At 54.7% G+C, this 13,236-nt stretch overlaps 1 protein-coding gene across 4 annotated transcripts in view; it reads left to right on the forward strand.

Annotated features, from left to right (window-relative positions):
• The first annotated feature begins 328 nt into the window (after window positions 1-328).
• RFX2 (regulatory factor X2) overlaps window positions 329-13,236 on the forward strand; it is a 92,328-nt gene continuing 79,420 nt past the window's right edge. For 2 of the 4 annotated variants that reach the window (XM_086699336.1, XM_086699338.1), the window contains exon 1: window positions 329-532. The gene's annotated coding sequence lies outside the window, so the exon portion shown is untranslated. The remainder of the gene's footprint in view (window positions 533-13,236) is intronic. The other 2 variants (XM_086699337.1, XM_086699339.1) reach the window with 1 other exon arrangement.

Consider the following 13,236-nt stretch of genomic DNA (forward strand, 5'->3'; position numbering starts at 1 on the left):
AAGAAACTAAGGCCCCATTAGAGTCACCGAAACTTAGCCTTCCCGGAGCAGCGCCACCCACCGGGGGGCCACGCGCGCTTCCCGCTCGCCAACCCTCCGAGCCGAGCGCGCCTCCTGCCAAGCCCCGCCCCCCCCGCGGCAATTGGTCGAGCCTCGCCCTCATCCTCTCCAGGGAACGCCCCTCCTGACAGGCACTGTGGGCAGCCAATGGGGTGCCGGAGGGCCTTACGCCCCGCCCCCCTCGTGCCCTTTGGAGGCGGGCGTGGGCGGGCCGTTGAGGGGTGGGGCGTGGAGCCTGGTAACCGTTGCCGGTAACAACGCCCCGCCCCGTCGCGGCGGGCGGGCAGGCGGGCAGGCGCGCGAGGCTGGCGGGCGGGCGGCGAGAGCGGGAGGAGGAGCGGCTGCCGCCGCCACCGCCGCCGCCATAGAGACTGTAGCCGTGGAGACTGTTACTTACCAACGGGGACCAACACGCAGCAGCCGCTGCTGCCGCCGCGGGAGCTGCTGCCCGAACTCCCGGCCCGAACTCCAGGTGACCGATGCGACCGCCCCAGGCCCGGCCGGGCCGGGGGAGTGCGGGGGGCGGCGGGGGTCCGGCTTGGGGTGGGGGGGCGGCAGGCGGGCGGCGCGGCCCCCAGCCGCTCACCCCAAACGTCCGGGACGGCGCGCCCGCGGGACCCGCCTCCTTAGCCCAGTTCCCCAGGCGCGGCCGAGTTTGGGGGCGCCCGGGAATCCCCCCCTTCTTTTAGCCAAACTCGGGGGCAAGTGGGAGCCCATCGCTTCGCTGTTCAAAAAACTTCCCGAGTCGCGGGCCCCCGAGACCCCACTCTCAACTCTTACCCTCGAAGGCCACGAATTGGGTGCGCCCGAGGCCCCTCAAACTTTTACCTTCACATTCCCAGAATTGGGGCTTCTGGGAACCTCCTGTTACTTTTATTCCCCAGATCCTTAAATTGAGGGCGCCCGGGCACCCCTCTCTCACTTTCTCTCAACTTCTTGAAACCATCTCAAGCCCTTACCTTAAACTCTCTGAATTGGGGGCTCCTGGGGACCCCTCTTCTCTTTTAGTCCCCAAATATCCGAAATTGGCGTTCCCGGGGCCCCCTCTCTCACTCCTCGCCCCAGACTCCTGAATCGGGGAGGGGGCCTGGAAGATTCGTTTTCACCTTTGCCCCAATTTCCTGGGTGTGGGGTGTCCCGGGGACTGGCTGTTCGTTAGCGAGTTTGAGGGCTCCCTTGGAATCCTTCTCAGCCTTTAGCCAGAAGTCGATTCGCTCGTCTTGGGGGAAACTCCCCCCCTCACGTTTTCGCCCCAAACTCGCCGATAATCGGACTTCCCCGGGACCTGTTTCTCACCTCTTGAGGTCTTGAGCAAAGATCCTCGCGGCTAAGGCTCCTCGGACACTCCTCCCCTCTCTCCCTTTGAACCCCCATTCCTGAGTTTGGGCGGGGGGGGGGGGGGGGGGTCCGCCAGTGCTTCCACGCCCCTCGGGAAGCCCCTTCGCACACCCGCAGCTCCCCCATTTGGACTGATCTCCAAGCGAGAGAAGAGTTTCACCAAAAGTTTGTTGTTTTTTTTTTTAACGTATCAATTTATGATTTTGTTTAAAGAGCCCAACTTGTGGCCCAAACTGCTCAGTGACACTTTCTCTTGAGATTGTGCGAGTGCGTGTGCGTTTGTGAATTTAAACCCCACCCCTGAACACCCCCTCCCAAACGCGCACTTGCACACGCGCGCGCGCGCGCACACACACACACACACACACACACACACACACACCCAAACGCTCTAGTCCTCTCCCGGCCCCCTGGGACGAGCCACGGCGCTCCCTCCCGCTCAGTCCCCGCTGGCTGTTCTCGGCTGCTGCACCGGCAAAGTTGGGTTTCCCGATCCCAGTGGCTATTTCAGGGGCCCCTGAGGCCGAAGTTCCCCTGCCATTCCGGCGGAGGCGGGGATGGTTCATCGTCCTAATTTTAACCTCCCGCTTGCCCCGCAGGAATGAGGGAGGGCGTCCAGGTCCGCTTCTGGATGCTTTCCTTACGCGGCCCCCCAACGCACAGAGCACGCACGCACGCACAACTGCACAACTACCGTCTTGCTGGGCGCCGCGGCGAACTGTCAGTGCAGAGCACCCCCCCCCCCCCCCGCCCCCAGCGGTTTCCCCTCCCGGCCTTGCCTCCGCCAATCCAAAATATCAAACCTTATACAAGACTCTCGGTTTCCACTGAGATTCCAACTAAATCATTCATTACGGTAATGGTAATAATGACGCAGAACAGCAACAACGAAAACTTTTTTTTCCTTGCACATATTGTCAACATGTTCTTCTCACTTGGCTACCTGTTGTTTCTCTCCCTCAAGTTTAAAAATAACCTTAGAGTTGGTTCCTCACCTGCTCTTGCCAGAGAAGTGAGGAGGAGAGTGTATGGTAAGCGCCTTCCCCTCTCCTCCCCCCCTCCCCCCACATCTCAGCCTGGCCCAGCACCCCTGCCACTCCACCAGGAATCTGATTTCCTTAATCACTGATCACTGCTAATTTGGACCCGGACAGGCTTGGTGAAGTATCAGAGGGGATTTGGTAGCTTAAAAAAAAAAAAAAAAAAAAGACTTCCTACAACATGATGGACAAACGTAACTGCTCCTGTGGTCCTGTGATATTCCGGCTGATTTCGGCTGGGAATGAGCTCAGAAACCGTTGGCCTCCGCAGTAAAAGCGAAACTGAATTATTTAGCCCCTTAGGTACATTCCTCTCTTGTGCCAGATAAGCTGCCGAGACGCTCCAAAGGGGCATCTGGGAACAGGGCGGCAGAGTTATGAATTACACGGGGCAACAGAACAAGTCCTTTGAAACTCAGCTGATATTTGCATTCTGGGTGAAGGGCACGCATTGCCTCAATATCCACCTTTTAGCCGTGCTTACTTATCACCCAAGTGCTGCCGGGAGGGAGCCATTCTCCGGAGATACAGATCCTGGGAAATAGTTTATCTGGATCTCATTCCTTGGAGCTAAATTGTAGTTTCAGACTCGAGTTAAAATTAAGTTCATATTAAGGCAATATTTAATTAATTGAACCTTAACTAATATTGTTACTGAGTCAAAATTTTGAAGGTACTGGTGAGAGTTTTTTAAATAATCACTCGCGATTGTTTTGCTCGTAAAATTCCAGGGCCCATAGGAACCATATCTTACAATATATTTGGCCCTTTTTAATTAATTGCAAGTTGACCACTTATTTAAATAATGTACCTCCCCCACCCACCGCCCCACCCCAGACACCTACTTACTTGTAAAATGTGGACTATTTAAAAGGCAAGGGAGGGGCGCCTGGGTGGCGCAGTCGGTTAAGCGTCCGACTTCAGCCAGGTCACGATCTCGCGGTCCGTGAGTTCGAGCCCCGCGTCAGGCTCTGGGCTGATGGCTCGGAGCCTGGAGCCTGTTTCCGATTCTGTGTCTCCCCCTCTCTCTCTCTGCCCCTCCCCCGTTCATGCTCTGTCTCTCTCTGTCCCAAAAATAAATAAAAACGTGGAAAAAAAATTTAAAAAAAAAGATAAAAAAAAATAAAAGGCAAGGGAAGTTCACAGAGACGTCTTCTGGCTAGTTGGGACCCTCACTGAACTTGGGGACAGGAAAGTACAAGTCCTGATCCAGGGTCCGAAACCCCTGGCCCGATATGCAGGCAGCAAACACATCCATATTGTTTGAGTATTCCAACCAAATGGGTAGATAAGGACCATAAACAACCTCAAGCCAGTTCGGGTTAGAGTCTGCCAGATTTACCAAAAAAACTTCCAGATTTCAGAGCTTTTTGGCTATCAGCACTGTTATAAGGGATTGTGGACTTACATATTTAAAAAGACGTTTCCACTCCCTTTCTAGAATTTAAATGGTGAGCAGCTCTGCCACAGGTCATGTTCTCTAGACGAGTGCCTGGCACACTTAATTTGCCGAATGAGGGAGTGAGTGAATACGCACCGAAAATTAGAGAGAAACCTGAGAACCACCTAGGTGCTTCTTGGAAGCCACAAGAGCCGCAAAGGAATTCTTACGGGGGGGGGGGGGGGGGAGAAGAGGGAAGACTTTAGGAGAGGAAGACCCAGAATCCAGTGTGTGTGGGACAAGGAGTAGGTGAAGGAGGCTGGGAAGGAGAACCAGGGATCTGCGCCTGGGAAGCATGGTCTGCCTAAGGCGATGAGTGGGGGCACCGGACCCTCAGGCCTTCCGAGCAGAGAAGTCTGTCCAGCTACTCGCCGCGCACATCCAGGTGGATTCTGACAGGCAGCTTAAACACAAGGTGGCCAAACGGAGCTCCCGAAAGGCCCCACGGTCTCCTCCACAGGCTCCACGCCCGCTGGCTTCTTCCGCTGGCTTCTCCTGGTTGATTTGGAGTCGCCCCATATTCTTTTTCTCGTAAGCCATCAGCAAATGCTCCGGCTCCACTGTCAGTGGGGACCTAGAATCTGAGCACGCCTCACCACCCCCGCCGCCAGCCCCCGCTCCGGGCCACCAGCGCCTCTTGCCCAGATGATTCCAGCCCGCTAACCTGGCGGGGGCATGTTCCCTCCTGTTGCGTATCCCTCAACTCCAGACCCTCCCACGGCTCCCCTCTCACTAGGAGCCGAGGCCAGCCTCCTCCCACCCTGGGCCTCTCCAGCCCAGGACTCTTTGGCCTCATCGCTGACAGTGATCCTGTCCCTCAGGCCACTTCACCCCTGCAGGCCTCTTGGAAGCCCCTCGAGCCTTCTGTCTGGAAAGCTCTTCACGCATGGAATTGGGGGGTGATGCTCTCCCACCTCCTCCAGGCCTTCTCTCAGACGTCACCCTCCCAGCCCACGCCCCCAAAGTGACACTCTCAGCCCCCTCCCCTTTCTTGTTCCTTAGCATTTATCGCTCACGTGCCAGACATAATGCGCATTTATTTTCTTATCGCCATTTCGTCAGAAGGTCAGCTCCTTAAGGGGAGGAAGCTGTGTGTTTAATTCACTTCTCTTTCCTCCAAGCTGAGCACAATTCTGGCACCGAGTAGGCACTCAAGCACGTTTGTTAAATGAATCGTTTCCTGCGTACCTACAGGGGGAGCCTATGTGGACGCTGAGAGTTGCTGCTCAACTTGCCACATGTCGCCGCCCGTGTCTGTCTTGCAACAGCTTGGGTGGGACGCGTGGGGGCAGAGGGAAGAATCAAGGGGAAACCGTAGACCCGGGCCGGGACCCAGCAGAGAAGGGCTCGCGTGTGGTGTCTCCGCCGCTTAGCTCGGGGGCTCCAGGCAGGGTGTGGAATCCGTGAAACATGACGATGGTGCTACGGTCACCGTATTAGAAAGATTATTGCTATTTAGCACAGGGCCTGGCCCAGAGCAGGTGCTGCCCAGAGACTAGCTGTGAACTATTCTTATCACAATGGTTATTATTACGATTAGGGAGCAAACGAGCAGCAGCGGCCTGGGATCACGTTCTTAGGTGGGTTTTCCGACCAGTACAAGCGCGAGGAGGCCTTCGGGAACGTGGGTTTCGCCCGATGGAGTGGATGAGCCTGCGCTGTCTGTCTGCGGGCGAGGAAGGCCCTCCAGTGAGTGTAGAGGCGGGCTGGTACAAATATGTCATCCCGCAAGCGTTAAGTGCGCGGCCAAAACACAAGCAACCAAAGCGACGGGAGCTCTTCCATTTTGGTTGTGGCGTGGGCCCATCTCCGCTTAGTGCCCACACGTCATCGTCTCGGGTGAGCTCTGGCAAGTGGCCAGCTCTGCACACGGACGTTTAAAAGCCGGTTTCCCTTCTCTGTTACCGCTGGCCCTTGGGCGCCGTCCTGGCCGGAGTCCGGAAATCAGCCGCTCGGAGGTGAGAAGCGGCCCGCCCTTCGTGCCAGGACTCGAGTTAGGCCCTCAGGAGCAGACAGCCTGGCCTGGCTCCTTGCTGTGTTTCCTTCTCTTTTCCCGAAACGCATTCCTGCCTTATGATACACAGGGCTCGTGTGCCTGAAAACGCTGTTGGTATGCCCTGGCAGCTCCCAATTCTCATTTTAAACGTTCTGGAGTTCTGTGGCTTCCTGGGAAATACAGTTGACCTCCCAAAGCTGTAAGTGGCACATACAGCAAGAGGGTATCAGACGCTGTGAGTCAGACCACACCTGCCGTAGTCTGCTTTAGGAAGGAAGGAAGGAAGGAAGGAAGGAAGGAAGGAAGGAAGGAAGGAAGGGAGAGAGAGAGAAAGAAAGAAAAAGAAAGAAAGAAAAAGAAAGAAAGAAAGAAAGAAAGAAAGAAAGAAAGAAAGAAAGAAAAAGAAAAAATCATACAGCCAATTAAAAATAGGTTGTCATACTTACACGGAAGGCCCGAGACAGTGATTCTTTGTCATGCACTCTGTAATGAAGCCCAGACGTGCTATATGCAGTAAGCCTATTTCTACTAAGATCTCCACGGTTATTTTGAGCCTGTGTGTGTGTGTGTGTGTGTGTGTGTGTGTGTGTGTGTAAGAACTGGGCCACTGGGTCCCGGGGAGCTCTTCAGGAGGTGACAGTTGAGCTGAGACTGAAATGCTGAAGGGGAGCAGCCCTGTGGAGTTCAGAGGAAAGAGCCTTTCCAGGCATGGGGTGGATGTGGGGGGTCAGGTGCAAAGGGCCTGTGGCTGGAGGACACAGCTGGGCCTGGGCAAGGCAGAGAAAGGCAGCCATGTGGTTGATGCCAGTGACATCTCTGTGGGGCAGGCATTTGGGTGGGGACAGTCCTGGCATGACTGTGTTTTCAGGAAACTGCGAGCAGCCCTGAGCAGCCGAGTACAGGGTACAAGGGAGATGACATTAGAGAGAGGAGCAGGTGTTGGCAAACGACAGCCCTCAGGCCCATTCCAGCCTGCAGCCTGTTTTTGTGAGTGGGGTTTTATTGGAACGCAGCTACGCTCATCTACGTACTGTCTCTAGCTGCTTCTGCAAGGCAACGGCAGAGTCCAGTTTTCGCGAAAGAAGCAGAATGTGACCAGCAACGCCTGAAATATTTACCCCCTGGGCCTTTAGAGGAAAAGCGTGCCGAGCCCTGGCTGGACATGTGGGTCTTGTCCCTGGCGCTGGGCTGAGAGCCGCTTGTGGGGAAGCAGCTTTGTGGTCACGTGTGATTTTGGAGGGTGCGTCGGAAGGCTTCGAGTCTGGAGGTAGGCAGGGGAGAGGAGGTTGTTGCCACGGGCCATGCGTAAGGCGACAGGGGCCTGCCCGACAGCACCGGCCAGGGGCTCTGGGGAAGGCTGAGCGGCCAGGTTCTCAGAGGCTCGGGGACTTCTGGACTCTCTGGGCCGAGGCGCGGGGAGGGCGATTCTCAGCTGTCTGACGTTGGGGGGTCCTGGTGGAACGTGTCACTGCAGTGAGTCCGGGGCCACGGGAGAAGCTGGTGTTGGGCAGGGGAAGTAATGAGTCCCGTCGTGAGCGGCCAGCTTGAGGTGTCCTTGGGACACCCTGCTGGGGACGGCTTCGCCGCAGGCAGCCGATTGCAGGGTCTGGAGCCGACGGGGGTGGTCCAGGCCAGGGGTTAGCATGTGGGAGCCGTCGGCACACGAATGGTCGCTTCAGTCACGAGAACGCATGGGACCATCCAAGGAGAGGGTGCAGAGTGAGAACAGAAGGCCAGAGCCGTCAACATCCAAGAAGCAGGAGCCAAGAGTCAGCAGAGGAAAGTGGTTTTTTAAATTGTGGCAAAGTACATGGACCACATACAATTCACCATCATACCCATTGTTAAGTGTGCAATTCAGCGGTATTGAGTGCATTCACAGTGGTGTGCAGCCATCCCCACTGTTTCCAAAACTTTTTTGTCACCCCAAATGGAAGCTCTATTCCTGGTAGCAGAAACTTTCAGTTCCTTTTCTTTCTTTCTTTCTTTCTTTCTTTCTTTCTTTCTTTCTTTCTTTCTTTCAAGTTTATCCGTCTGTTTTGAGAGAGAGAGAGAGAGAGAGAGAGAGAGATGTGGGAGGGGCAGAGAAAGAGGGAGAGACAGCGAATCCCACGCAGGCTCCACACTGTCAGTTCAGAGCCCAGTGTGGGGCTCAAACTCACGAACCACAAGATCATGACCTGAGCCAAAACCAAGAGTCAGAAGCTTACCCGACAGAGCCACCCAGCCTCCCCTTTTAGTTCCCTTTCTACCCTCCCAAGCCCTTGGTAATCTTTAATCTACTTTCCGTCCCTATGAATTTACCCATCCTAGATGTTTTGTGGAAGTGGGATCGCATAACAAACGTGTCCTTTTGTGTCTGGCTTATTGCACTAAGCACGGCGTCCTCCAGGTGCATCCACACAGTGGCAGGTGTCAGAATGGCCTTCCTTCCCACGGCTGCCTGATACTCCAGCGTGTGGGTGGGCCAGTCTGTGCCTACCCACTCATCTGTCAGTGGACACTTGGGCCGTCGCCACCCTCTGGCTACTGTGGCTAATGCTGGGCGGAGGAGAGTTTGAAGGGATTCTTAGGTGGAAAGGGAGGCTGGGAAAGGACCCTGAAGGCCAAGGAGACGCAGGCAGGGGCCGAGCCCCAGGAAGAGCGAGGCCCGGTAGAGACAGGCGGATGAGACCTGGGCAGCCCGAGGAGAGAAAGGAAAAGGGCCAGTCCCCACCGACAGAAGGCCCTGCTCACATGCGCCTGTCTCCGTGGAACACTGCTGAAACCATACTCGTGATACAGAAGTCCATTCCTAAGGTTGCAGCGACACTTAATTACACTTACACTTTTAAAATGCAAACTGTTTATCTTTTAGAAACAGTGCTGTGTCCAGGATGCGTTTCTGTCTGAAAGGTGATCTGTGGGGTGAGGCCTTGGAAGCCAAGGCCCCCACCCCCAAATTACCAGCCCACAAATATGTGTTCTTGCTCCACCCCAGCCAGTGAGAACCCAAAGAAAACACCAGACAGCACTCTCCCACCTCTCCTGTCCTCAGAATACAGACAGACAGATGTAGCCTGCCTTGAGAAAAAAAATATATTTGGAATCCCAGACTCGCAGAAAATAGCTTGAAGGATGTGCTTCTGATTTTTAAAATTCTTCATATTCTAGAAGAATCCACCTTCGTGGGGACGTCTTTGTGTGAGTTGCTCTCTGGGGTCTCTGTCCACTCGGCAAATATGCGTGGGCCCCAAACAGCAAGCATCTGAGGCGTTTATACTTGGCCGAGCACGTACGTGTGTTAACATACCCTCCCGGGAGAAGTTGAGACCAGAGAAGGGGCTACAGCAATTTGGAATTGTCTGTGGCCATTGGCCGCTGCGCTGAGGTTAGAGCACGAAGGGGACATACTTCAGGAGCTCGTCAGTTGTGTGGTTATACTGGCAACTCTTCAAATGCCAGACAGGAGTGCATAGAAAGTATTTCTGGAAGCCCCGTGTGACCCAGTCCCTTGCAGTCTTACTTCGCAGCCGGGCGTCCCATCTGTCGGCTGGACGGTGGCCTTCGGGGAGCCTTGGTGGGGAAAAGACACTGTTCCTCAGTTGGGGGTTAAGGGAAACTGCAGACGGTGGGGTTAGAAGGGCCGTGGGGCCGCACCGTGGTGCCCCCGCCTCATTTCGGGACGCGCGTCCCCACCTTCCTCCCAGCTGGGGGGTCCGCACGAGCCCAGCTTCTGTCCTCATTCTGGCTGCAGGGGCCACCATGGTCCTTTGTCCCCCTTGCGGCAGACAGCCCAGCCCTGCTCCCCTGCTCCGGAAGCAATATTGCCCCAGCGCCCAGGAGCGCACTCCGCGGTCACCTCTGTGCCCTTGCACAGGGCTGGTTCCTTCCCCTGGCACTCTGGTCTTGCCTCCCACCCACCTTGCTCGGCCCTTCTGGGCTGTTTCGGGAGGGCCGACAGGCACATCCGCCGCCTACTGGCCGACCTGGTGGACTGGCCCCTGGCCTTTGGCGCAACCACATGGTGCTTAGCTCAGCATTCGAGGCTGTTTCCGGCCTTGAAATGAAAAGGCTTCCTTTCCATCACCTTGTCCCTTGGTCCCTGGAATGGACTTGCCATGCCTCACACATGCCTTCTGTCTGCCCTCCTCCCTGAAATGTCATTTCTGCTGATGGAAATCTTACTTTTCCCTCAGGACCCGTGTCCGGGGCTCTCTTACCTGGGAACCTTGAGACGTGACTTAGTGAGCCGAGTGGGAAGATGTTCAGACTCGAGCCAGATGTCTCCCTCTCGCCTCTGTCGCCTTTGCGCCTCGTAGGGCTCTGAGTCTCCACTGGCCTCCATCTTCCAGTAGCACTGCCCCCTGTCCCCCAGGTCGTGACAACAACCGTGTCTTCAGGCATGTCTGAATGTCACCTGCGGGGACAGAGTCACCCCCTACTTAGGGACCGTGGGATTAATCGGCCTAGAAGTAGCACTACTCCTGAACTGCCACAGCACAAGGCTCCTTGGACATGTGGTGTGATTTACGTGTCTTGTTTCCTGTTCTGGGTTGTAAGCTCCTGGAGGACAGGGGCAGCCGTGCCCGCCACACTTCCCCCAAGGCTTCATATTTAGCGTGTGAGTGAGCCAAACGCCGGAGCCCAAAGCGTTCTTCAGGGGGCAAGGCCTACATCAGGTAACGGCAGCCTTTGGTTTTAGCGAGAAGCAAAAGTCATGAAACCCTTGCCTGAGATCCGATAGCCCTAAAGGTGCCATGTTTTTGATTCAGTCTAGATTAACATTCCAGTCGTTTCGACGCGTGGTTTTCCTTTACCAAATCCCCAAAGAAATTTTAATCAAAGGCCCCTTCCATTCGTGATGCCCCCTTTTGCTCAGCAAAGAGATTGCGCGTCAGGCAAGTCGGGTGCTTTTCCGGGAAGCGTGGGGTCTTCCTGGAGAAATGGGGCCTCAGAAGCCAGCGGCTGTACACAGTGAAGGGTACTAAATGCCTCGTTCTGCATCCAGGCCAATTGCCGTGTCTTGATTCGTATTTGGTTTGCTTTGGAACTTTTCAAAGATTGGACTTTGTTAAAAAGTTGGTTTGTAACAAATCTAGTTATTGTGCCTGTTGGAACTGTTTCATCCACAAAACGTAGCGCTCAAAATTTGTTGAATGGATGAATTCTTTTTGCACCTTGTCAGTACTTAGACCCTTAGCTCTTGTGTGGCTCTGGCACTTTGTGAGGGTTTGAAAGCCTGCCGTGCTGTGCTGGAGGAAGGCGTCACAGAGGATCAACAGAACTGTGTAGAGTTGACTCACTTTGTAGGTAAATATTTCTAACCCTGGCTCCCTTCCTGAAAGATCCCTGAAAGTTTCCCCAGCTCAGGAGCGGTTCCCATAAGGAGACGCTGGGTTCAAGGTCATGGCCCCTTGAGGTGGTGGACGTGGTGGATGTGTGTGGGGTGAGTGCCCAGGGAAGCTCATCTCACTGAAGGCACTTCCTCTCCTGCAGCCCCTTCCCCTGTCCTCTGTGAAAGTGTGAACGTTAGTCCCCGTACCCGCCGCAAAGCCCAGGCTGGGGAGGGCCCCACTTCCGACGTTTCCACCGCAAAGCTCCCAATTCTAGTTAGATCGTCATGATTCTTACTGGGAATAAGAATAACTGTGAATGCCACTCAAAATGAAAACCAGTTGGACAGGCTGAGATGCACTTCATGGAAACCAAAGCCCCCGTATTATTTGCCAGTAGAGACCCTGAGATATCTATCTGTACGGTCCCTTTGTTACCAAAGCTTGTAGCTAACATGACACGTGCCGGCATTTAGTGCGCCATTTTCACCTTCTCAGGGCCATATGAGACCTTCCAGTGCTGGAGGGATTCTTGTCCAAGGGAACTGGAGACATTTGGATGCAGGAACATGTTCTCAAACGACCGTGATCCATGGGCTCCCGTGAAACATGCTCACGTGGATCCTGAGAGTTTCAGGCGGAGAGACTGCCTTCTGCGGCCAGGGAGGGGACGGGGCCCGGCAGCCCAGCACTTCTGACAAGCGCTTGTTGAGTGGCCAGACTCCCCCTTGTGCTTTAGACCAAGGAAAAGAAGGTTTTTCGAGAAAGGCAGAGAGTGGCAGATGGGGCAGGGAATAAAGAGCAGCTCTCAGGAGGGGGCAGCCAGACTTTAAAAGTCGTAACCGCGGGATCCCAAGGTTATGTTTTGAAAGTAAAGGGGTTGCCGTGACCTCACACCCTGAGCACCTACCATATGCCTGGTGCTTTACACACATGCCTTCTGACCCTGGTGCAGCCCTGCTGGGGTCAGTAGGGCCAGCAGGCCCCGACAGAGCTAGAAACGCCTCCTGTGCTTCCTGGTCCCTTGGGCAGCTAGCGGAGAAATCCTTCCTCCTGCAAAACCCAGCTCGACTTGCCTTTCGGCCGCAGCGTGAGCTCAGTCTAGACTCCTCTCTAGTTTTAGAGAGGACTGGGCCCAGGGCCAGAGAGGATGGCAAGGCGGTAAGTGAAGGAGAAATTATTATCCTGATGCCACAGTCTCGGTGGCCAGCCTTGAACGCTGGGCCCCGCGCCCCCCCGCCTTCTTCCCCTGTCCTTCACCCCACTAACCGCTGCCCACACGTCTCCATCCTGTCCATTCTGCTCCTGCTGTTCCAGTTCAGATGCTCTAGTGGAAGACTGCAGACTGCCCTTGCGAGGGCTGTGGTGCAGACCCACTGTTCCGCCTTCTCCTTCCACTGCTCAGCCGTGGCCTTAAGCTGCTGGCGGTGGTGGGATGGTGCCTGACGTGTTTGCGGGACACCGTGGAATATCAACGCCCTTAATTCAAATCACGTGCACTCACAATGTTCTTATTAAGCAAAACATGATTAAATTATAAAATACGATGCTGGTGCGCAACGGCCGCTCCGAGCAAATGTCCTTTAAAACTCCTGCCGTCGAGTCAGACACCACGGGCTGACCCAGCATCTCCCAGTAATGCCGTACGTGTAGGGAGTTGGTTGCATTGCTTACTGCTGGTCACTAGCAGATGAGAGGAGACCTGTACCAAGGGTTTAAGAAATATTCTAGGGCAAATTGTCTTTAATTTGAGAAATATATCCCTTGCGTATATTTCTGCAAATCAGCGAAAGTACCATTACTTTATCTGAGCAGATAAAGCCCGTAGAATCTTTTAGTATTCCAAGAAAGTGGAGGAGTCAGCAACCATTCTCTATAAAGGACCAGACAGGAAATATTTTAGGCTTTGTGAGCCAGACGGGGCTCTGCTGTTGACAACATGTAAATGAATGGGTGTGGCCATGTGCCAATAAAACTTTATTTATGGGCACTGAAATGTGGATTTCATGTAATTTTCATATGCCACAAAATATTTTGGCTCTGATT

The sequence above is a fragment of the Puma concolor genome, chromosome A2 (genome assembly GCF_028749965.1).
Source record: "Puma concolor isolate L17-30 chromosome A2, mPumCon1.1.hap2, whole genome shotgun sequence".
In the NCBI taxonomy this organism is placed as follows: domain Eukaryota; kingdom Metazoa; phylum Chordata; class Mammalia; order Carnivora; family Felidae; genus Puma; species Puma concolor.